The sequence below is a fragment of the Labrus bergylta genome, chromosome 7, assembly GCF_963930695.1.
Source record: "Labrus bergylta chromosome 7, fLabBer1.1, whole genome shotgun sequence".
In the NCBI taxonomy this organism is placed as follows: domain Eukaryota; kingdom Metazoa; phylum Chordata; class Actinopteri; order Labriformes; family Labridae; genus Labrus; species Labrus bergylta.
The window spans coordinates 19,690,905-19,714,315 of record NC_089201.1 but is presented as its reverse complement, the minus strand read 5'-3'; the positions used below and the strand labels follow the sequence as shown (position 1 = coordinate 19,714,315).

The following is a 23,411-nucleotide window of genomic DNA, read 5'->3' as shown; positions in this document are numbered from 1 at the left end:
GGAAGGGATTAGGAGCCTTTTCAAAGACAGTGTGCAATCACCTGAATGCTTTGTTTTGCAAGTGTGATTCATTGACCTTCACTCTTTCTCACTGATGCACCCCTTCCCAGATCATTAAAGCACCTTTGGCTTAAACTTTGGCGTGGTGCACATCATATACTGTATAGCACACCTCCACCCACTGACCCACACCTCAAGTTGTGCAGAAACAGCCAGCCGACAAATCGCTTCTCGATAGGCAGTAAATGACGCTTTCACAATCAATGCTATTTTTTCCTCAGATGTGAGACATTAGTTACTGCCACTTGGTGCCATGGCAGGGTGTTTGTCAAACAGCTGAATCATGTATGCTTTGAATCAGGCCGTATTTCAAGAAATCTTCGACATTCAAAGAAATTGAAGGTCTTGTTTCAACATAAGAGCAGGCATGATGGAGAATTCAGCATCACATGTGCAATCAAATCCTTCTAAAATTCATCAGGAATGTATACTGTAAATCATCTACATGCAGTTTCTTTAGAGTAGTGGTTCCTAACCTCTTTTTCCTTGGGCCCACTCCGTATTTGAATTGAAGAAAACTGAGCCCCCTCCAGGATCCACACAAGTGATACATTTCTTTCAAAAGTTAAAATACATTTTAATAGTTTTCATTGATAGAATCCGAATAGGCCTATAAACTTGTTCTTGTCAAAAGGGGGTCAACATTTCCCAGTAACTTTTTAATATGTACAAATCTTATTTTTACACTCCCAGAGCAGACAGATCCTCGTGCCACCACTGAGATCTCAGGCCCTGGACCCCCGTTTGGTAACCAATGTTTTAGAGGTTTCAAACTCTATAAGAGTGCCACACATGGTTTCCCGAATGTGAATCTAATGGGTTCTCCCTGTGATCTGTGTCCTGTATCATCACAAGCAGCAGCACTATTCTCTCTGTCGGTAGTCCTCATCAAACTCACTGAAACCAGCACCGGGACACCTTACTTTCATTAAACCAATGTGCTGCTGGCTGTTACTTGCCACGCTTTGTTGCCAGCAGACAGAATAATTGGTGGTATCAATTAAGGTCTGCTTACTGTCTTATCATCAAACCTGCACACTTCAGTGCTTTCCAGGGTGAGAGAAAAAAGGATTTCCAGCTCCACCTGAGTAAAGCCTCAAACCAATACGACTCATTTTCAAACAAATTCAATTTTTTCATCAATAAACACTCAAATGGAAAACCATTGAAAACCGTTATGTAGATAGGAACATCTCTTTGAGATTGAGATATCTTTCACTGAAAATTAGTTTAAAGTAGTTCTATATTTTTTATAGTTAATTTCCTTCATTGCTGTATCTGTAGAATCTGTATCCCCAGAAACTTTTTTTTTTTTCGCACTTATCCAAAGGGTGTTTTTTGTTTTTTTTTAAAGAAAGAAAGTAACTCAAAAGGGTAAAAAATATCTGAGGCACCATAACATATTTTTTCGGTGGGAGATTTACGCTTGTCACCTGGGATAAAAAAGTAATTTCTTGACGCCTTTGTTTCTCACTTACTTCTACTCTTGACCTTGAGGAGGAATACCTCTGTGATCACTGTCTCTTCCCATCTGTCTACCATGCCTTGAGAAAAATGGAATACTGCGAGAAAAAGCTTTGCAGGCTAAATGTCGACTGTTTGTCTTGTTCTCTTTCAGTGAGCGAGACACAAAGAGAAATGGCACAGCTTTGGTTCATACTATCTGACAAAGTTTCAGCTTGGAAAACATGTCATGAGACATGTTTACGATCATTATTAGTGGATTGGCAGACGATTTGTACTGATGACAAATCCTGACGCCATGGTAAACTTATCAGTCAAAAAATGTAATGTACAGTATGTTTCTCCACATTACAATATTGTTAGAGATTGGAACATTTTTTAAAGGTCACTTATTATGCAAAATACACTTCACCATGTTTTTCTTACACTTATATGTTTCCCTACTCCATCTACAAACCCCCCCAATTAAGAAAAATGTCTATCCTCTCCGTCTTTTGCCTGCTCTACTTTTCAGAAAATGTGTGCTCTAACAGGTCGTTTGTAGATATTCCCTTTGTGACATCACAAATTGCAGAAACCCCTCCCCAGGTGGGATACACTCCCACAGCTAGATGTTTGTTCTGCCCTCTGAGTCTGCCTTCTCCCCGTGAACAATAGGGCATAGTGCAAGAAAGCACAAGGCACATCCCCTTTTCAGAGGGGAGAGGTCAGACACAGTTCATTTGCATTTAAAGCTACAGACACAGAAACAGCCTGTTCTGAGCAGGGCTAAAATAGAGGGATTTAAGTTATGGTAAAATATTGGTTTAGAGTTCATTCTGAGCAAGAAACTTCACAGACAAGTTTTGGGGACCTCTGAAACTTATTTAAATTGGTTGAAAAGGAGTTTAATAAGTGACCTTAAATATTCAACAGCTTTGTTTGCTTCTTCATCACCACATTTTGGCAAGATTAGGGAAGCTTAACATTTGTTTTTTAAAGGTTTTATTTTGGAGCTTTTTATGCCTTCATATGGAGATAGGACAGTGAATAGAGTCAGAAAGCGATAGAGTGGGGACTGAAATTTAATAGGAGCCACAGGTCGGATTCGAAACTGGAGCTGTCCACTTGGAGGACTATAGCCTATACACCATTATGCTTCAAGCTCAACATTTGAAGCAGAAATTGCATTTCCTGTTACTAAACTATTGCAAAACTCAAATTGTTGCAAAAATAGTCATTGCTCTTATTAGTGTCAGAGACAATGTTTCAAATGTGGGTTTCAAGCTAATTAAATTTTTATAGATCTTTGCTTGTGTTGAACTTACTCTCTGATTTAAGTTGCTTTGGATAAAAGCGTCTGCTAAATGAACTATAGAATTTTAATTAGTAAGAGAAAATTGATTTTTAAAAAAGAATGTCATATTAATAACAAGCCAACCTTTCGAGTCCCAAAAAAACTTAGTTTTCTGTGGCTTGTTTTGAGAAATGTGGTACGTTCCAATGAAGAAATATCAAAGGGATTGCTCATCTTGGGCAACAGATAAAGCCATGTGACATCAGAACCTGGGATGCTCAGATGATAGCATTTTCTGCTTTGTTTGTTGACTTCAGATAAAATTGTATTTATGTTCGTTATGTAAGGCTGACAAAGTGAAAAAAAATGGCAAACACACTCCCAGTGTTCACACAAATGTGACAGTGTTGAAGTCCCATCAGAATAAATATCACTTTGAATGGAATAAAAAAATGCTGAGTGTGCATAACTGTTGACCCTTTTAGGTCATCTTCAGGCAGTAAGCTTAACAGACAAATACAACCAAGTAGGGATGTTTTCAGCTGCAACATATTGTTCGTGGGTGGAGAAATACATTTCAAACTGTATCTTTTCCATTCTATTGCATCCGTTGGATAGAACATCAGAATTGTGTCCAATGCATAAAAACAATATACCAGGCAGAAGCACTCAACACAGCCCACTATTACAGACATCATTGGGACTTTTAATATTACAACTCAAAAGTACCAGACCAGCCAAATTCAAAAGCCATAGACCCTCATTTTAATTCAACACATTGTGACATGCTGTAACACAGAGCATGTGATCAGGTTAAAGTGGCATATTTCAGTCAGGCTGGAGCGGTGATTCATGCATTCAGCTTTGGATGCAGCAATGGCTAGTAGATATGGAAGAGGGCATTTAAAAAAGACCTCTGAATAGTTGTTAGAGAAAGCAGATGGTAAATGTTCCCCATTAGCTCTGTTTCTTCAGAAGGTGTTTTTCTCTTCTCCAAAAGGTGAGCATCTTAAAATCAGCCTTACTGTAAAGAAAAGGAAAGGCACCACTCTGCATGGGGCTGGATGTCAGAGGGGTGAAACTTGTCATAAGGCATGTTATGGATGAGACGGCATAGCAAAAACAAAAATTGACAATGCAAATAGAAGAACAACAGTGCTTAAAATGTCTAACGTTTCCTTTGATTAATTAGGAAGATTAAATCGCAGTTGCATTACCTAAGCAATACCTAAACTGGTTTTCAGGTTTGTCAATAGGGTATAAGTCCATAAAGGGTTGAAAACTAAAAAGTTCTGAGTCAACCATTGGACCATCAAAAGGCCAACCTCAAACCAAAGTACACAGAAAAACCGATCAAGGAGCGTGCACCACAAGAAATATCTCTTTGCCGGTGCAATACATAAAGTAACATTCAACAAATGTGAAAACCTTTACATGTTTGGCCGAAAGCGCTGTCTGGAAGTATGAGCATCCATAAGAAGTACATTAGTTTGATAGGCAGCGACAAGCTAGGACAACGACAGGCAATACAAATACTCCCTCTTTGTGTTGCATGGAACAGCATGTGGAGGAATTTAGTTATGGAGTCAGGGGAATTGCGCTTTGTAGATTAATCAGCAGAACACTAAAAAGAAAGTACATCGCATAAAAGACTGATAGAAATGCAACATCAAGTGCGTCATAGGTTTTCAGGAGTCTTCCCAGGCGGGCTGCAGAGACAAAGCTACTCATTTTTTTGCAGAATGCAGAGAGGTCACAGCACAGACAAGGCATAAATGATGATGTTTTTTGTGTGTGTGTTCAAAGGTGGTGGCGATATGTGGGGGTGCATTAATCAGATTACGGAAACAGAAGAGTTTGCTCCTGTGTGCAGTTAGTGTGGGCAAGGTGAATGCTGATGGAAATACGTTTACTTCTTCTTTTGCTTCTTCTTCATCTAAAGAGCAGGCTGAAAGACAAATCAAGAACACTCAACTGCTTCTTGTGTTGACCCAGCTACAGCACATGCTTACTTTAAGTGATGCTGAGGTTCTTCTATGGACTTAACATCAACAAAACCTCGACAAATATGCTATAATAGAGCATCAAATGGACTTCTATCGTGGTACTATTTGAGCAAGATTAGCTCAGAAATAGCGATATCCGCACGTAACTGAAAGATAATAGGCTAAACTAGAAGGACAACAGCCCATTTGTCCATTGACAGCTCTGGCCAGCGAAAGTGTCCTTGACCTTGAACAAGATTAGAAAGATCTAGCCGGCTCAATTATCATAAATCCAGCATAATAAGAACATCAGCTATATGTCAAAAACAAAATGAAACACAATGAAAACCGTGTGTCAAGAAGGGGCTTATCATCTCATCCCAGAGCCATGAATTGTTTACACAGGAAATGGCTATGATTGGTTGGACCATACAGACATGTTATTTCCTGAATTCTGCCTAATATTTCCTTTAAACTCACTTTGATTTTTTTCTGTTATTAATCTTAACTGTGCATATGATTCCTGAACTCTGTGCTGTGTATGTTGTACTCCCTATACTCTAAGCTTTTTCTTGTCTGCTAAATGCATATTTGATGCAGAACGGGCTCTTAACAGACACTACCAACCTTGGCTGAAGCTCAGTAGTATAATCTTTAGCAGCGTAGTGCATCCTGCGATATGAGGGGGCAGTGACCTTCATGCGCTGATGCCGTGCAATTATTTAAAAAAAAAAAAAAAGCAGAATCTCACCACTATGCCGTGCAGGAGACGAAAGCTTAATGGGTGGAAGTTTGTGTCCAATTTTGAGCCTGAAATCTGTTTGCAAACTCTGAATATAAAAATCTAACCCCAAAACTGCAGGTCTCAAAATATCTGTTTGACAGCTTGGCTCCATTTTTAACGTAACTGCTCTTATCTTTTCTGTAAACTTTGAATTTGTGACACATTCAAAGGGGAAAAAAATCAGGTTTCCCATTGCGTACTGTTACTGTTCATTAATTTCAGCAAACTTAATGACTTCCTGCAGTCAGTTCTTCTGAGCCAGATCCTCGTACAAATGATTACAAAATCAATTTCATAAATAAGATAAGATAAATGACGATTGAATATTCATTAAGAGGACCATTAAAACATATGTCATAAGCAATAGAGATTAATTTATTGGGACATTTTAATATCACTCCTGATAATGAGGTTTTACTCACTAATCTGGATCACAAATCTGGGTCACACCTCTACGGGCGCTGAGAGTCGGCAGCCTGTTGCAGCAACTCCGACTCTTATTTCTTTATTTCGTCTATTTTCTTGCTTTTATTAAGTATTTTTGCACTGTTTTGGTGTTAATTGTTGGACACTGCTGCAGCGTTTAAGTTGCGGTATTACTCGTGGAATTACGTGTTTCTTTCGGGACTTTTTTTTCTACTGTTGGAATGATCATGCACACTCGTGAGGAACTACTGAGCTTCAGGCATGGAGCCGGTGTTCCTCCTACACGCATCCCTGAGGAGTTATGGAGAGGTGTCCGCCGGGGGAAGAAAGCCGGCGCTAAAGTCAGGGAGCGGATTGAGAGAGACAGGAAATTTAAACCCTTTCTACCGTCAGTCATCATGGGGAACGTCAGGTCACTCGCCAACAAAGCGGACAAACTTACAGCTTTAGTAAACAGCCAGAGTGTCTACAGGGAGTGCAGTTTACTTTGCTTCACGGAGACATGGCTACATGGGAATATACCGGACAGTCACATCGATCTGGCTGGCTTCACCCTGGTACGAGCGGACAGGGGGAGAGAGAGCGGTAAGAAGAGAGGAGGAGGTCTTGCTGTCTTTATTAACTCTAAATGGTGGAATCCCGGACATGTAACTGTGAAGGACTGTGTCTGTACCCCAGACGTTGAAATGCTGGAGGTGGGATTACGCCCGTACTATCTGCCACGGGAATTCTCACATGCCATTGCTGTTGCTGTTTACGTCCCACCATCAGCTGTAGCGGCTAGCGCGAGTGACGTCATCCACACTATGATCGCGGGACTACAAACCCAGTATCCCAGCGCCCTCATACTGATCAGCGGGGACTTTAATCATGTCTCTCTCTCCCCTGTCCTGACGAACTTTAAACAGTATGTGCACTGTGCTACAAGAGGGAATAAAACCCTGGACCTCCTGTATGCCAACGTGAAGGGAGCATACAGCTCTTCTTCTCTCCCCCCTCTTGGGGAATCAGACCACAACCTCATCCACCTTGACACCACCTACAGGCCCCTGGTGAAGCAGCAGGGGGCCAACACAAGGACTTTGAAGGTTTGGTCTAAGGATACAGAGGAGGCCCTGCAGGAGTGCTTCAATGTCACAGACTGGGAACTGTTTAAGGAGGAATATGGTGATGACATTAAAGGCCTCTCTCACTGTATTACAGACTACATCCGTTTCTGTGAGGACACAACTCAAAGGATGTGTGGAATGGCATGAAGCAGATGACGGGCTGCAGCAGGCCAGAACCCAGAATTAAAGGAGACCCAGTATTTGCTGCTGAGTTGAACCTATTTTTCAATAGGTTTGACACATCCCCCGACCCAGTGAGCTCAAATAGTGGGTCTAGGTCTCCCCCCACCACCTCAGCCCCCATTCACACCTCTGCTGGAGACTCTGCTCTTCCTCTTCCTCCCATCAAGGTCCTGACCACCTCCCCCCCCTCTCTCAGCTCCTCATCAGCAGCTTCAAAGGACAGCCCACCCTCACCCTCACCCCCCTGCTCCCTCCCTTCAGGTACCTGCATGACAATAGACAGTTCCCCACACCCCTCCCCGGCTCACTGTCCCACTCTTACTACCAGCCACGTACAAAGAGAACTCTCCAGAGTCCACATCAGAAGTGGACCAGACAACATCAGTCCCAGGATCCTCAAGGTGTGTGCTGGGCAGCTTGCAGGAGTCTTTCAGCACCTCTTCCACTTCTCCCTGAGGCTGATGAAGGTGCCTGACCTGTGGAAGACCTCCTGCATCGTCCCGATACCAAAGAAAGGTCGTCCCAGCGCTCTCAATGAATACAGACCTGTGGCACTCACGTCACATGTCATGAAGACATTTGAGAGGCTGGTTCTCCAGCACCTGAGGACCCTGCTCACTGCTTTCCAGGATCCATTGCAGTTTGCATATCAGAGGCACATTGGTGTGGAGGATGCTATCATCTTCCTGACCCACAAAGCCCTGTCACACCTGGAGACGAAGGGAAGCACTGTGAGAGTCATGTTCTTTGACTTCTCCAGTGCTTTCAATACCATCCAGCCCTGCCTCCTGAGGGACAAACTGCTGGATATGCAGTTGCGCCCTGACATCTCAGCCTGGATCTTCAACTACCTCACGGGCCGGCCACAGTATGTCAGAGTCGACGGCTGTGTCTCTGATGTAGTGACGGGCAACACAGGAGTACCTCAAGGAACTGTTCTGGTGCCTTTTCTCTTCACTCTCTTCACATCAGACTTCAGGTTTCACTCTGGTTCCTGCCACCTCCAAAAGTTTTCCGACGACTCCTCCATTGTTGGGTGCATCACTGATGACGACGAGAAGGAGTACAGAGGACTGTTAGAGAGCTTCGTCACATGGTGTGAAAGCAACCACCTGAAGCTCAACATCAGCAAAACAAATGGGGTGGTAGTGGACTACCGGAAGAAGAAGAGGCCCCCTGCCCCAGTCATCATCCAGGGGGAGGAAGTGGAGAGGGTGGACTCATACAAGTACCTTGGGGTCCACATCAACAATAAACTGGACTGGTCTCACAACTCTGACGCCCTCTTCAGGAAGGGACAGAGCAGGATGTTCTTCCTGAGGAGACACAGATCGTTCAGTGTCTGCAACAGACTCCTGAAGACCTTCTACCAGTCTGTGGTGGCCAGTGCCCTCTTCTTTGCTGTGGTGTGCTGGTGGGGTGGCATAAAGACTGGTGAGGCAAACAGACTGAACAAGCTGGTGAGGAAGGCCCGCTCTGTAGTGGGTCTGGATCTGGACAGTTTGGAGACAGTGGGTGAGAGGAGGATGAAGGACAAAATCTTATCCATCCTGGATAACTCCTCTCACCCTCTACATGGTGAGCTGTGGCAGATGGGCAGCTCCTTCAGCCAATGCCTCATCCCCCCAGGTGCAAAACAGAGCGCTTCAGGCGCTCCTTTGTGCCCACTGCCATAAGACTGTACAACAGCAGCCTATGACAACAATAACAGCCCATCATTGACACTAAACTTCACCCCCATAAAACACTACCCACATGACCTGCTTCATTATTATCATTGTATTATTGTATCATTATTATTATTACTTAGGTCAATATATATATATATATATATATATATATATATATATATATATATATACATATATACTGTACATTCTATATATTTATTATTATACTAGTCTATATTATATAACATTTCATTATATTACACTATATTGTTCATATTGCACTATATTATATTATTAGATTATATTATATAACTGCACTCTGCATTACTGTGGTACAACACTGCCTCTCTTCTCTGCTGTTTACATTACTTGCTGCTATTTATTTATCATACCAAGTCACTTTAATCATCACTTGTCACTTTATCTTGTCATTCTCTTCAAATACTGTTTCAATTCTCAATTCCCCCCAGTTAACTTCAACATTCATTTTTGTACTGTATATACCCCCTGTTTTTATTTTTTATTTTTATTTATCTTACCTATTCTGTTTAATGTGTATTTGAGCTTTCTTGTCTGTGCTGCTGTAACGCCTGAATTTCCCCTCTGGGGATCAATAAAGTATTATCCTATCCTATCCTATCCTAAACACACTCTTACACACCTAAAAAAACAACTCATCACTGTAAGAAAACCTGATGTATCCTCACTCCTGCCAAGTGTCAACGAGTGTGCTGACATTCACACGGATATTGCTTCAAATTCCCAGTTATGCACTTATTAGAGACAAACTATTGTGTATCTTCATACTCCATCCACAAACACCCCTGTATACATGCATACACCGCCTGTTTCCATGGCAACAGATTACGGCTAAAACCAACAATACACATAACGCCTTTATGCTTGTGCATTGCAGGACGAGGAGGTGTCAGGGCTGACGGCTTCTTTGCTCTCTAGGAATTCTTTGTCAGATTTCCCTTTGTCAGATTGCACGTGGTCTCTTACCCCTTCCTGCCACTTTTCAGCCTCATGTAGATTTTCAGTTTAATCTAAAGCATTTGTGTCTGTTTTGTTGTACTGTCTAGCTGAGTAGAAAACATATATTTCAAAGCCAAGCATGGATGATTGCTCAGTAAAACTACGTGTGCTCAGGTAAATATGTACAGTTTTTATGCGAGACAGTGACAGTAGAGCACTTGCACACCACAAAGCAGCATCTCGTAAATCCCTTTCCATGATAGAAGTATGGCCCCTGCTTCCTTTGGAAAGCTGACCTTGGATTCTTCTTGTTTTGCGCTTAGCAGCAAGGATTAGTGGAAATCTTCCACAAACACACATTTTGCTCCAAGAGATCTGGGCCTATTTTGCCTGAGCTTTATTTAAAAAAAAATGCATAAACAAGGCCACTTTTGAACTGGAATCTGCGACTATTGATCGGAAAGGGAAAACACTGCATGCAAGAGGGTGATTTTTTTCTTATCATTTCCCTCTTCATGTAAAAAAGTAGGTCGAGCTGAAAGGCAAAGAAAGTTACTGATATACAGCTCTGTGAGAAGAAAATACTTTGTAAAAGTCAAGCTAAAATCTTGGGCAACAGGACCTCAGTAATTTACTGAACTTTATATTTAAAAATGTTTTAGCTTCTGAGGTCTCTGTTTCTGCTTATGTATACAAAGTATGTGTCAGGAGATGTGTATCAAATCACTTAATCCCATTCAATGCAGTCCATGGGCAAGTATACACACAAACAATACAAAATACACAATTAACATTTTAAAAACCTAACCTAAAAGACCTAATAAAACCAGTTTACATCATGGCCACAATCCCATAACCTAAAACCTGCCATCAATCCTCCCTTCCCACCCAAAAAAAGAGCATTACAACATATACACACACACAAACACACACAAATTGTCAATACAATACAATGTGAATACATTTGCAAAAATGTAACTTTACCCCCAGTATAAAGGTTCACTAGTGGGATGTGTAAGTGGGAAATTAGTGCTAAGGATTGATAAAACACACACTTGGTTGCAGTAGTGTTTGCAGTTTCTTGTCAAACCATTAATGCACTTCATGAACAAGCTCTGAAAAATCGCATAAACACTGATGCAAACTTCACACTAAGCACAATTGTGGAAGTGCCTTGAATAGATTTTCACTCATTGGTGAGCTAGATTGAATTGCTTATAATTTTAAGATACCACACTTGAAAACTTGATGAATTATTTTAGGACCAATTGTAACATGAACAGGGATGCAACCTTGAAGTATTAATACAATGGGATTTTTGCGAAAGGGTTTTCAAACCACATTTTGCATTTCATGTGCTCTATTTTTTTCCAAGACCACGATTGTCTTTTAAATCTGTCACCTCCTGTTGCTTACAAGATGTTAGTAATCCCTCTAACAATCCAAGCAGTAAGATAAGGACAGTGCAGGCCCTCAATAACAGAATGTATTCAGTGAAAGCTTACATGGAGCAGAAGCTCTACAGCTATAGAGCACTAGAACTGGAATAAATAGAGACAGGTCTGGCATATTTAATGGCCAAGGCAAGGTCGGGAATTTTATTTGCAGGCAATGATGGACTTTTAAAAATATCCTTTGTGTGTTAAAGGGCAGGGACGCGGTACCTTTGGTAACATGCTTACACTTTGTGTGTTGACAACCTTTGACTGAGCCTAAACACTGCAGAGCTGTATCTTTTGGACAAATAAACATACCTCCTCTATTCAGCAGCACCTCTGAACAACACCATGTGGGAGCAGGGCCCTGCATGTGGGAAGTGGGTGGAAGGAAGGATATATTTTTTAAAACTATTAAAAAAAGACCATGACATATGAAGGATCCTGTTTTGGAAATGAAAATAAAAAAATAGACATTTACAAAACTGTTCTGTATCACGGCAGCTGTTGTTTTCACATAGAACATCACTGGGAATTAATGTGTGACAAGAAAAAGGGAATCAGTCAAAGGTTTTTTTTCTATAGAAAAAAAAACTTTTTAGAACTTTACACAGCTTTAAAAAAAATGCTAATCACACATATTCAACATTGTTACAAAATTAATATAACAAATGGCACCTTTCATTTTAATTTCATTTCAGTTGGATTTGTGTAATTAAGTCAATCAACCGTCACAAGATGAACAAAGGATACAATGCGATTCGATGCGATCTGTTTCAATGCAGTATCATATGATGGTATAGCATGATACAACAGGATACAATACGATACAGTGTTGTATGATACAGAATACAATATAATAGAATGTTTATTTATATAGCAAATTTCATTATAGGTTAGCTCAATGTGCTTTACATTGAGGATTAAAACACAGAAATACAAGACACACACATACACGCATACCTTACCAAGTGGGGACTATCAGTCCACACTATCTAAATGTGGACTTGTCTTTCTGGTCATTTTAAAAATACAAAAAAGTTATTCCACATTTACTTGTGATGTCTTTAACCATAATATTGCTTCAATCAATCATATGATACCATATGATTAGATACAACATATCAACCTTGCAGGGAAATGTGGCTCATCAAGTAGGGGGAGGAGTACTAACTTTCATAATGCAGTTACAACAGGTGAAGAAACCTAGTCTATAAACTACTCATGATTGCGTTATCCTTCATTATCAGTTAATCCTACCATTTTAGTGTCTTAAGTGAGCCTATATTTTTTCATTTCACGAGTGAATTGGCTTCATTTCACGTTGATACATTCAGGTAAGAAAAATACAATAAGATGTTTGTGTGTTATCACTATTTAATTTTTGTCTCATTTGGCTGAAAACCTCAAAGTGAGTATGTTTCCTGTCTGCAGTCTTAATCTGAGCAATGTGGTGAAGATTGAAACCTCGAAATAAGAGACTGACACTGACTAGATTCAGATATCAAACTGCATTACAGTTCAACAGGAAATTAGTAGAGTATTCTTGACATGATGTCTCCAAGACAAGTCTAAAAATACACCTCCAAACAACAAAACATCCTAGTAAGATGCAAGGTAAAGCAGTTTCTGAACTTGATGAATGTTCTGTTGTGGTCTCTTCCTTTTATCTGTAGTTTTAACCGATGCACATTTCTGAACAGAAGGCATAAAGAAAACAATGCAAGATTGTTTCTATTCCTGTCTTTGTTTCCTTGTAAAATAGCTCCAACATCCAGCTTGCAGGAAGATTGCAGGAAGATGCAGGAAGAAAGCATTGCTGTCAAAACTGTTATTTGTCAAAAACAGCTTTAAATGTCAATCCAGGCTGGTGTATCTTGTCAAGTATTTTGTTCTGAGAGCTTACGCAGAGCTTTAGATGGATTCTCCCAAAAATACCAATGACTATTCCAGTGTAGCTCATTTGATTTTTAACGCTTGGTGTGAATATATCCTTTGGTGAAATCGGAATCTAATTATCTTCTTTTGACAACTTGTATTGGAAAAGATGGAATCAAACTGCAGGGAAATTGTCTGTAATTGGACAAAGAACGATGGTCTACCCTAGAGCATGAGAAACCAATTATGTTGCGAGGTATCGAGAAAATAAACAGACAGCATCACTCAACTGTTCTTTAAGGAGAAATTCATGAATTGCAGATCAATCAAATACATTCAGGGTGTAAATTGATGACTAGGGATAACAAAATGACAGGGAAGGATGTAAAAAATGCAGCCACTGGGATGAAAACTAAGAGGCCTGGAGTTCTACTTTAAAAAATTTAAACAAATATTTTAAAACGTAAGCCTGTGAAACCTGGATACTTTTATCTGCAACTGTGACTCACAGCCATTAACTAAATGGCATTTTAGTGCTTATCAGTATGCTTTACTTTTTATTACTCTCCTGTCTGGTGCACATGCATGCAGTTTTATGCAGCGAAGAATGTTCAGATTTCAAAGGTCAAGTATTGGTGGGTTTTTGTATGCAAGGTGGAGGGTTAAGCCACTGAACAAGAACTTTTCTCATTAGAGCTTTGTGAGAGGTGTCCCTTCATTGTTCTTATGCAAATGATGAATCGTTTTCTGATGCTCTACACGGCATATCTCCTGTGCAGCAGACTGTATTATCTGTACTCTTAAGACACATGACAAAAGCTCTGATATTTTCTATCCTGATGCATTAGAGCCAAACTGACAAAAGTTGAGTCTGGGATTAAAAATATGATAATAAATATAAGTGGATGCATATTTCGGGTAATGGTTTAATTATACGTCTATTATAAAAGCATGTTGGCTTGTTTTTCTACATTTTTTGAATGTAGAGGATTAAAGTGATTAGAATATGAAGTGTTAATATTAGTAAGAGGTATTGAGGTCCAAGGGCAGGTCTAGTTTGTAAATGGCTCAGGAAAATTAGGCATCCAAATGATAGTCATAGATACAGTACACAATAGTTTGATGAGATACGTAGAGAGGAACGCTCATCAAACTGTCCACAAACAGCAAAATAGGAAGTAACACAATGTTTTTTTTGAAGTTGTATATCAAATGACAGCTGGGATTGGCTCCAGTCCCCCCAGCTACCCCCATCGTATATCGCTGTATAGATAAAGAATGGATGGGAATTTTGTTTTGGATTGAATTAATATGTCATTATTCACTTTTTCTGAAGATCTAAATGCAACATCGACTTTTGATTTCTCATGGGTCTCAAAGTCCAGTCTTCTTGGTTACATTACACCATCGATTGATTAACCAATCGTCCCCTTTGCTATGCCATGCAGACTGTATCAGTCATTTACTGTACAAAGCTGCTGTATTCTTGTTCCATGTTTCTGATGTTGGTGCAGATGAGTTCACATTGGTGTTAGTTAGAAGCCCATTGCATCTCTTGTAGTCGCTTCAGGGTAACTATTTCTTCTAATGAGACGATGAGCAAGGGCTGTATAAAACTTCTGTATTTGATGACTTGGGAATGAAGGATGTAACCATGGCAATATGCCTTCATTTAACAAGGTTCAGATCATCCTTTTACCTTCTCTGAATTCCATTTTGGACTCAAAAGAGAAAAATTAAGTAAGTATTTTTTTTTTTTCCTTTTGTTCAAATTGCTTCATTTTCTTTAGTTGTGTAACCACTGTAAACTCATGGCTCTCTGTTTCAATATTAATACACCTTAGAGAAAAGCCTGTCACTTACTTTATCCTCACAAGATTGAGACACAAGATTCAGTCAGAGGCAATGGTAAGCAAAGCTATTTTCCCTGTTGGCACCTATATAGCAGCCCTGAAAATAAAATATAAAAAAAAGCCCCACTAGGTCGCCTGCACGTCTCATACATCTTCAGTCATGCGGAAGGCCGTCCGTCAGTTTTACTGCACATCGGCTTCCTCTCAACGCAGCATCGATGACTGATAGCCCTAAGTGCAACTGGATAACTACGGCAGGGGATGATAAAAATGTGAAAACACACATCCTAGACAGGAAATTGGCCATTTTGGAGCAATTGACACAGAAGAGCTAAAGTGATGGCACTTCCTGTAATGCTCCACTGAAAAGCAGAGATGTCTGGTAGTTTGCTGGGAGATAGCTGCATTCTGCTGGACATATAACTGAGGGACACAAGCCTAATAGATCTTGATAATTTTTTTCCTCCTGGCTGTTTTTTTCAGAGATAAGCCTCAAATAAGGCAAGCCTGTCATGAAAAAAAAGTTTCAGTGAATATCCTGGCAATCAATTGAAACAAGTTCGAGGAGGTTGAGCTAATATGAGTCATCAAACACTGTGTTATTAAATATCTGCATGATAAAAGAATAGCAGTGAGGAGAGGGGAATAACTATGGAGTGGACTATTTTGGCTTAAGGGAGAACGGATTCCAAATATCAGAAGAGATGGCCAGGCATTTGAAAAGCTATTTGTTAAGCTATTTGTTTATTTAGTGATGATGATTCTGTTTCCTGTTTAGTCTTTCATTAAAAAAAAAATAAAAAAGACATTTGTTTTTCAGAATGAAGACATTGTTTACTGCCATAGACTGTATCAAACATGGACAAATTATAATTTAAGTCACACACTGGTTTCTGTAGAAGCATTAAGAAGCCCAACGATGGCAGTGGACACATTTGTAATGCATTCTCAACCTAACTATCGATCAATCTAATAAAAGGCAAAGATTTGGAGTTGAGGCATCAAACTTAACAAACAGCTACAACACCTCCACCTGTTGGTCAACCCCACCTAGTTATGCAAATTTGTGAACAACTTTCAAGATTAATAAAATGAAAAACAGACAATTAACAGTCCAGGTTGTACCCGCCTCTCGCCCAATGACAGCTTGGATCGGCTCCAGCCCCTCCGCGACCCGAATGGGAAAAGCGGTATAGATAATGGATGGTTACATTTTTTTTTAAACCAGGCTGTAAATGTGTATTTTTTGTGGCAAAAAATGGGCATTTTAATTTCAGACCAAATGTTCCCTTGGCTTTGGAGCAGGCCTCAATAGAAACAAATCTTTACCAATCCATGTCACCTGTTCAATTTGCAAAACTCACGATGCCGGCAAAATGTTGTACAAAGTAGCTATGGCAAAGGGCAAGTAAAGCTTACTATCTATTTGCTTGCATTTGTTAGCTTAAGATAGATGGATAGCCATAGCTCTTGTGTAGTTAAGACAACATAATGATGGTATTTAGTCTGTAAGTACAAATACAGTTCTCTTTTCTCTTCTCATATTTCACTCAACATGCACCACATGTATGAAACAGTGAATTGATTGATATAAATTACTTTAATGCTACACTTGCTCTACCAGCACATTATAGAGATCAGCCGTTTTAGCTTTGTCATGGAGTACAATTAAGGAATTATGTACCACATCTTTATAATTTTGGCAATCAAGAATCATGGCAATCATGCCAATCAGACTCAGAAAGACTATTTATTCATCCATGCATACACATGTGCTTGAATGGATCATTTATCCTACAGATATTTTCTATGGCTGAATGTTAATCTTGATCTCCTGTTCTTGAAGGCAGCACAGATAGAGTCTGCATACAAGTGGGTGTAAAATTCACTTCAGTTCTGATTAATAATTCATCTGTGTGTTGTCAGAAAGTGTTACTGGTGTAATGCTTATCAAATTGCATTACCTCTGAGAGCAGAGGGTTGTGTAGCTGCAGATGATTTTTCTTATTGAAGGCTGTAAATAAGATTTTCTGCTGTTGATTAGGAAAGGCAACTTCTGAGGAGGGGAATTTGTGGGACTACAGTAATCAGTGCAAAATAAACAAGTTCAATTATGTTTCTTTTAGCACATAATTTAGATTAAATAGATGTCACATACAAGGTGCACGTTATTTGTAGAGGCTCACAGAGATCACTTCGAACACTGTGGATGCGTCAGCCACAACTAAACTTCAACACTATGGAGGAGAATTACAGTCAAATGCATCCTATTTCCCATTTTATATTCCACTACTTCACAAGCTCAAATATTTTAGATTTAATATTTTTTGGGGGGGCTTTTGCTTTTATTTACAGCCTGTCCTAACAGCATGCGATGCGAGTGAGCGTGAGCGTAAAAATCAGCCTCATTCTATTGTTTCCTATTGGAGTGTCCTAACTGCCTGCGAGTGACTCAGCGCAGCGCGCCATTTTCTACCCTGACATCGGTTTCTATTTTTCGCATTGACAGACGAAAAACGTGGAAAGAGTGGGCTCTACACAGCACTGATGCACACTTTTATCACAAAGCAGAGCTTGTTAACTTGTTTTACAAAGATGAGATAACGGTGCATTAATAGTATCGACATCCATGATTGAAATGTTGTGCTCTGACTACTTTATTTTTTGCCATCATTTTCTTTCATGAACTTCCCTTAACTGTGTGGATTTTTAGCTTCATGTCAAACAAGACCTGCAAATCCAGTGCATTTTACTGCACTGAAGGAGCAGATAATGTCGGATATTCTCACTAAACTCCAAATCTGAGCACCGCTGACTGATCAGCAGGAGCGTCTCGTAATTTGGGCAGAGCAATAATACTCACAGGCAGTAACTGCTGGCCTGCTGATTCCGAGGAGCTGCTGGAGCTTCTTACAGGGCAGAAGGCAGGAGGCTGGAGGTGTGAGATGAGCAACGTCTCCCCTTAATCCACATCCCCTCGCAGCATTCTCTCTTCAATTGATTAGCCACCTGCAAGAACCAAGCAACAGAGGAAATCTCAGTCCTATGATAACAAATCACATAGTAAGCTTGTTGGTATTTACAGTACAGCATTCAAATGACCAGCAAGGACATCTTTCTTCTCCTGATAAATGAAAAGGCAAAACATTGTGTTTTTCATTCAAATCATTCCAAATCAGATACCCCACAGATCTCAAAGGAAAACATTTGATCACACTCGGTGCTTATTCTGTTATTCTACTCTCAGCCTGATCCCTGCTGTCTGAACTAAAGGCCTTGCTGAACAGGCCAGAGTTGCCAATGCTGTTTGACATTGTTAATTTTACACACAGTGTTTTGTGTATGTACTGTTCTATGGTGGGAATAGTCTGTTGGCCAGAAACAGGGCTGTGAAAAGAAATTTCCCCATGGGGAATTTTTAATTAATCAATCATCAATGTGTTACTAACGACTCATTATTTTCTGTTTCTGTGTTTTATAAAAAAGTGCTTATATATATATATATTTGTATCCTATAGGGACCCCTTTCAAAAGAAAGCAATCTGATGTGTTTTTTTTTGTAGATGGAAGTATTAATTGTGAAACAAACTATCAATGGAATAGAAAGCAATGCAGGTTTCCACAAAGTTTTACAAGAAGACAATCAATTGTCACTTCCCTAAAATAATAACAATCCTTTATTTCAGGTGACTTATAATTATCATATTGACCTATATTGACCTATAATAGAAACAATTAAATGTTAAATGGACCTGAGCTTGTATAGCACTTTTCTTGTCTTCTGACTTCTCAAAGCGCTTTTACACCGCAGGCCACGCCTACCCATTATCACCATGATGGCAGAGGTTTCTATGTAAAGTGACCATCAGTATTAACTAATCACATTCATATACATTAGTACGCCTCGATGAAGCAGAGCGGGAGCAACATGGGGTCTTGCTCATGCTGCTGCAGGAACTTAGCATCGAATCCCTGCCTTCTGCTTAGATTTATTTTTCTTCCGGTAGGTCACTCTTGTGAACTGGTATTGCTTGTATTGTGTAGCACATCATTAATCAAATTGGATTCACGTTAATGCAACTAAGACTGTATGAAAATATAAGAGATGGGGTCGATCCGATCTTGGTTAAGGTATAGGTCTCAGGTCCGATATTGACGTAACTTACGTATCGGATATCAGGCGGCCTCAATCCACGTCACTGTTAAAATGTGAATCAATTAAGAATAATAAAAAAAAAACACATTTACTTCTACAGGTTTGGTTTAAAATTTACGATAACAGTATGACTTTGCATTCAGCAAAATCCTACCAAAAAGCTCTTTGCAAAAAAGCCTCACACTATTTTAACTTCAGTCTCACATCTCTTCTTCCTTTCTATAGATACACACATGCTTCAGTTCCCTCTCTGTGGGTGAGAGATGATCAGATGTTGGAAATGCCAAACAAATCTTGAGTGGTTAGAGTTTGTAAATGCCACAAATGATTGTAACCCTCATTACAGAAAATAAGTAACAAAAGAGCTTCTGCTAAAAACCATTAGTATTCACATTCCAATAATTGAATTTGCATTCAACACCAGGGGGAAAACTAAAACTGTGAATATTTATTATGACTTCACAACTACTATTTCCCTGTCATATCATTAAAAATAACCACATTTATCAGCAAACAGTGCAGAAGGCAAAGACCACCAAATGGCTTGGCAAACATTTGATCTTCCACATTTGATACAAACACACAGAACATGGCCGATGCATTAAAATCGAAAGGGATGAACTTCCCTTTGATTTCCTGGCAGGGAAAAGTAAGACCTTGAAAGTGCTGGAGCATCTGTGCTGGAGTAATTTGTCTTCAGAGTTGTTGGCAGTGAGAGAGACACCTTGTTCTTCCTCTGCAAGATGTTCACCATCTCAGCTGCCTCATTACCGGCAAAACAATTAATTTCAATGTTTAATATTTGGTTTCTGATTCGTTACAAGCATCTGCATTAAAAATGTGGTGTCATATTGTTTGGGACATGGTTTAGAAGTAGTTACAGATATACAGGTTATATATTATATTAATGACTTATTTTGCACAAGTCATTATCTGAAGTTAATACTTAACTTACTCGCAGGAGAACAAACTGTGTAATATTTAACACTTCTGGTAGCAAATGTTTTAATATCTAAGAAATGAAGATGTGCTCTGAGGTGAAACTTGTATCAGTGAAACTTAACTACATGGGAATCAAATACATATAGAAGAGGAAGGAGATATACTGTAAAAATCCCGCGAGGGGAAATTCATTTTTTACACTCTGTTGTTGAACATGCTTCAAACACATTTAGCATAAATGAACCACCAATGGAGCAATGGAACACTAATCAGAGTGAAGGGGCTGCCCACAGCGAGCGCTCCTGGGCTGGTGGAGGTATGATACCTTGATCACGGGCACCTAGACAGTGCTCTGGAAGTGAACTGGCAGCTTTCCAACAGAAAGTCCCAACAGACTGAGCTACTGCTGCCCCTATATGTAAATATAATAATAATATGTTGTGACTATTTACAATAGTCACTTGTATTGCCGTAATCTTGACTAATGATGAAAAGTGTCACACACACTAATGTAGTTTGCTGCTTTAGCTTTCCTAATGCTCATAATGCAGGGATTGTTACTGCAGCAGTTATTGCCATGTTTTGCTGGTCGTCTGTTACACCCTCCTCGCTGCCTTGTCGAAAAATGCTACCATAGTATGAAACAATAGCAGAGGCTATCTGTATCCCCAATCAAAAATGCTACCAGAAAAAAACAACTTTATACTGACCCCCTACTCACTTCAAATGCATTGTTGGAGTATGGGGAGCATCTTGTTGCTCGATTATGTAAGAATTCTGGGAAAGTATATCTCTATGGACATTTATCCTCTATATCAAATAATGCTCCATGTACTGAATCACTTTAAAACACAACTACTCCCTGCATTTGGACTGTAAGGAAACTGGAAGCATGTTTCGATACTCAGTAAAAAAAAAACTTTATTAAAGATTTCAGAGGAAGTATTCCACGTTAGACGAATAGCCCCTATAAAATGATGCTCCCTGTACTGCACAATGCTGCCTGGTAACTCCTCTGTATTAAACACCTTGGGATCACATCTCGATGGGTAGCACTATTAGATAGAACACCGGGGCGAAAACATCATTAAATGCTGGTGAGAAAAGTATTTGCTTATGCTATGCATACCCATCTGCTTAATGTACGTCAGTTAACTTTTAAAAAGCAGTAAATATAAGGATTTTAAAAATACAGCATTGTGCATAAGAGGTTCTTTGATATTTATAACCTGCATCCCTAGTTTTGAAGAGAAGTGGGCCCAATCAACAATGGCAGACGACTTGTATAGTCAAATCTCAGGGTCAGGGAAAATCAACTCTTATCTATGGGACTATGTTTGATTGCAAACTAGGTAATTAAATTATTTTTTGTGTGTTATTCTGATTTCCTTCACAGTGTAATCTAAGCATTAAAGGCACTACAGGCTGGAATAGAAAACATATTATTCTTGGCTTAGTTCTGACAAGGCACAAGTAGCTGCTTGTGTGCAATCTGAAAGTCAGCTCCCAATGAAAACTGCTGCCGGGTGTTTTTAAAAAATGAAGCAGAGCCTGATGAGGGAATTGTTTCCCCACTTGAAAGCAGTCAGCTCGGGCATGAAAAGATTAGTCCTGCCACTTCAGAGAGTATCAGTCTAACCGCTGCGTCCCTACCATCATACATAGCATACAGAGTAGTATGATACTATATGTCACTCTGAAGTATAGCTTTTGAGGGGAAGGCAGCAAAGATGCTGAACTGACATAATATAAAGAAAGAGCCAGAGAAGGAAACATGATTCAGACGATAACCCCAAAATGGGAGATATCTCCTTCGACAACCTTGGGATGATTGCAGATAAAAAATACAAAGACACAGTTTAAGGCTAAATAGGAAGTAAACCCTATAAAAACACATAGTAATGGGGAGAGAAAAGATGAATCCATGATAAACCCCATCTGTACAGTATTACATTTTGGGACGAAAGAAAAAAGAAAATGGGAAACCAAATGGAATGGGAAACAAGAAGAGGATCGTGTGTAAATATCTCAACATAACTGCTGACAAACCTGAAAAGTATTTCCAATGGTAACTGTATGGAACAATACATTTAGATCAACTGCAGTAGAGCTTCTGGGGAAGAACATGACATATCATGTGCTAGCACGATTTTACAAATCATCTCCATGAGCAGAAGTCTTTGGTACTGATACCCTGGGACTTTCACTCTTTTCCCCCTGCGTCTGTGACAAGATTAGGCTATCTCTGCTTGTGCACATGGATGACTGACTCCTTGGGTCGCATCCCTCTTGCACCCCCTCCCTTTAATATCCCAAGGCAGAAAACATTTCTATTTTCAATAGGATTAACTCTCACCACAAGCCACCTGACAGGCAAACGCATCACCCGTGTGGCACGATCCCCAGGGCACCCAGCAGAACATACCATGGCCTCAGTGGCAAATCGGGATCCTGGGGAGTTTACCTTACAGTGGTGTGCACAAACAGTGGCCAAACCAGATCCTAACTCTCTGCACCATATTTTCACACCATCCATTTGCCTCTGACTTCATGCTCAGGGAGATAATGTTGTAATGTCGGGATGTTGTGTTCAAGTTTGGTTGTTGTTTGAATATTGACAATTCAGAGGGAGATCAAGCTCATAAGCCCTAAGCTAACATACTAGCATAACAGTTAAAGCTAGCATTAATCCTAAATTACATTAGCTAACAGTTAACTTGCTATATCTTAATAATAATACATAGACTTAGACTTATATAGTGTTGTTTTGACTTCTTGCTAGAAGCAAGCTAGAAATTGAAGCCTTTTTTACTTTTTGTGAAGTGACCATATGGTAACCTAAATTTAGCTTATGTAGCCTACAACTGTAACATTATTGAGGCTGAATGCTAAAGGTAGCGGTTGTCTCGAATATTGGACGATTTGTCTTAAAATTTTGAAGACTAATCCATTACAGTAATCAGAAACATTACATTTAGATGATTTACAACCTGGAACACAACAGTACGAAAGTATAAGAGCAGTTGGCCCCCACCTTAAATTTGATATCTGCCTGGTCAGAGGATGCACTAAAGATAAGACCAACAATTTAAAAATATTCTAAAGTGTGGGCCTTTTACTGTTACTTTTTTGAGATACATATTTGTAACCCATTAAAGGATTGAGCATTGGAGATTTGACGGCCACTTTGTCTTGATACTTCTTGAACTTC

At 39.6% G+C, this 23,411-nt stretch overlaps 1 protein-coding gene across 1 annotated transcript in view; it reads right to left on the bottom strand.

The window, feature by feature from the left end:
- Window positions 1-23,411, bottom strand: part of lingo1a (leucine rich repeat and Ig domain containing 1a) — a 146,457-nt gene that overhangs the window by 57,184 nt on the left and 65,862 nt on the right. The window contains exon 2 of the mRNA XM_020660682.3: window positions 17,966-18,111. The gene's annotated coding sequence lies outside the window, so the exon portion shown is untranslated. The remainder of the gene's footprint in view (window positions 1-17,965; window positions 18,112-23,411) is intronic.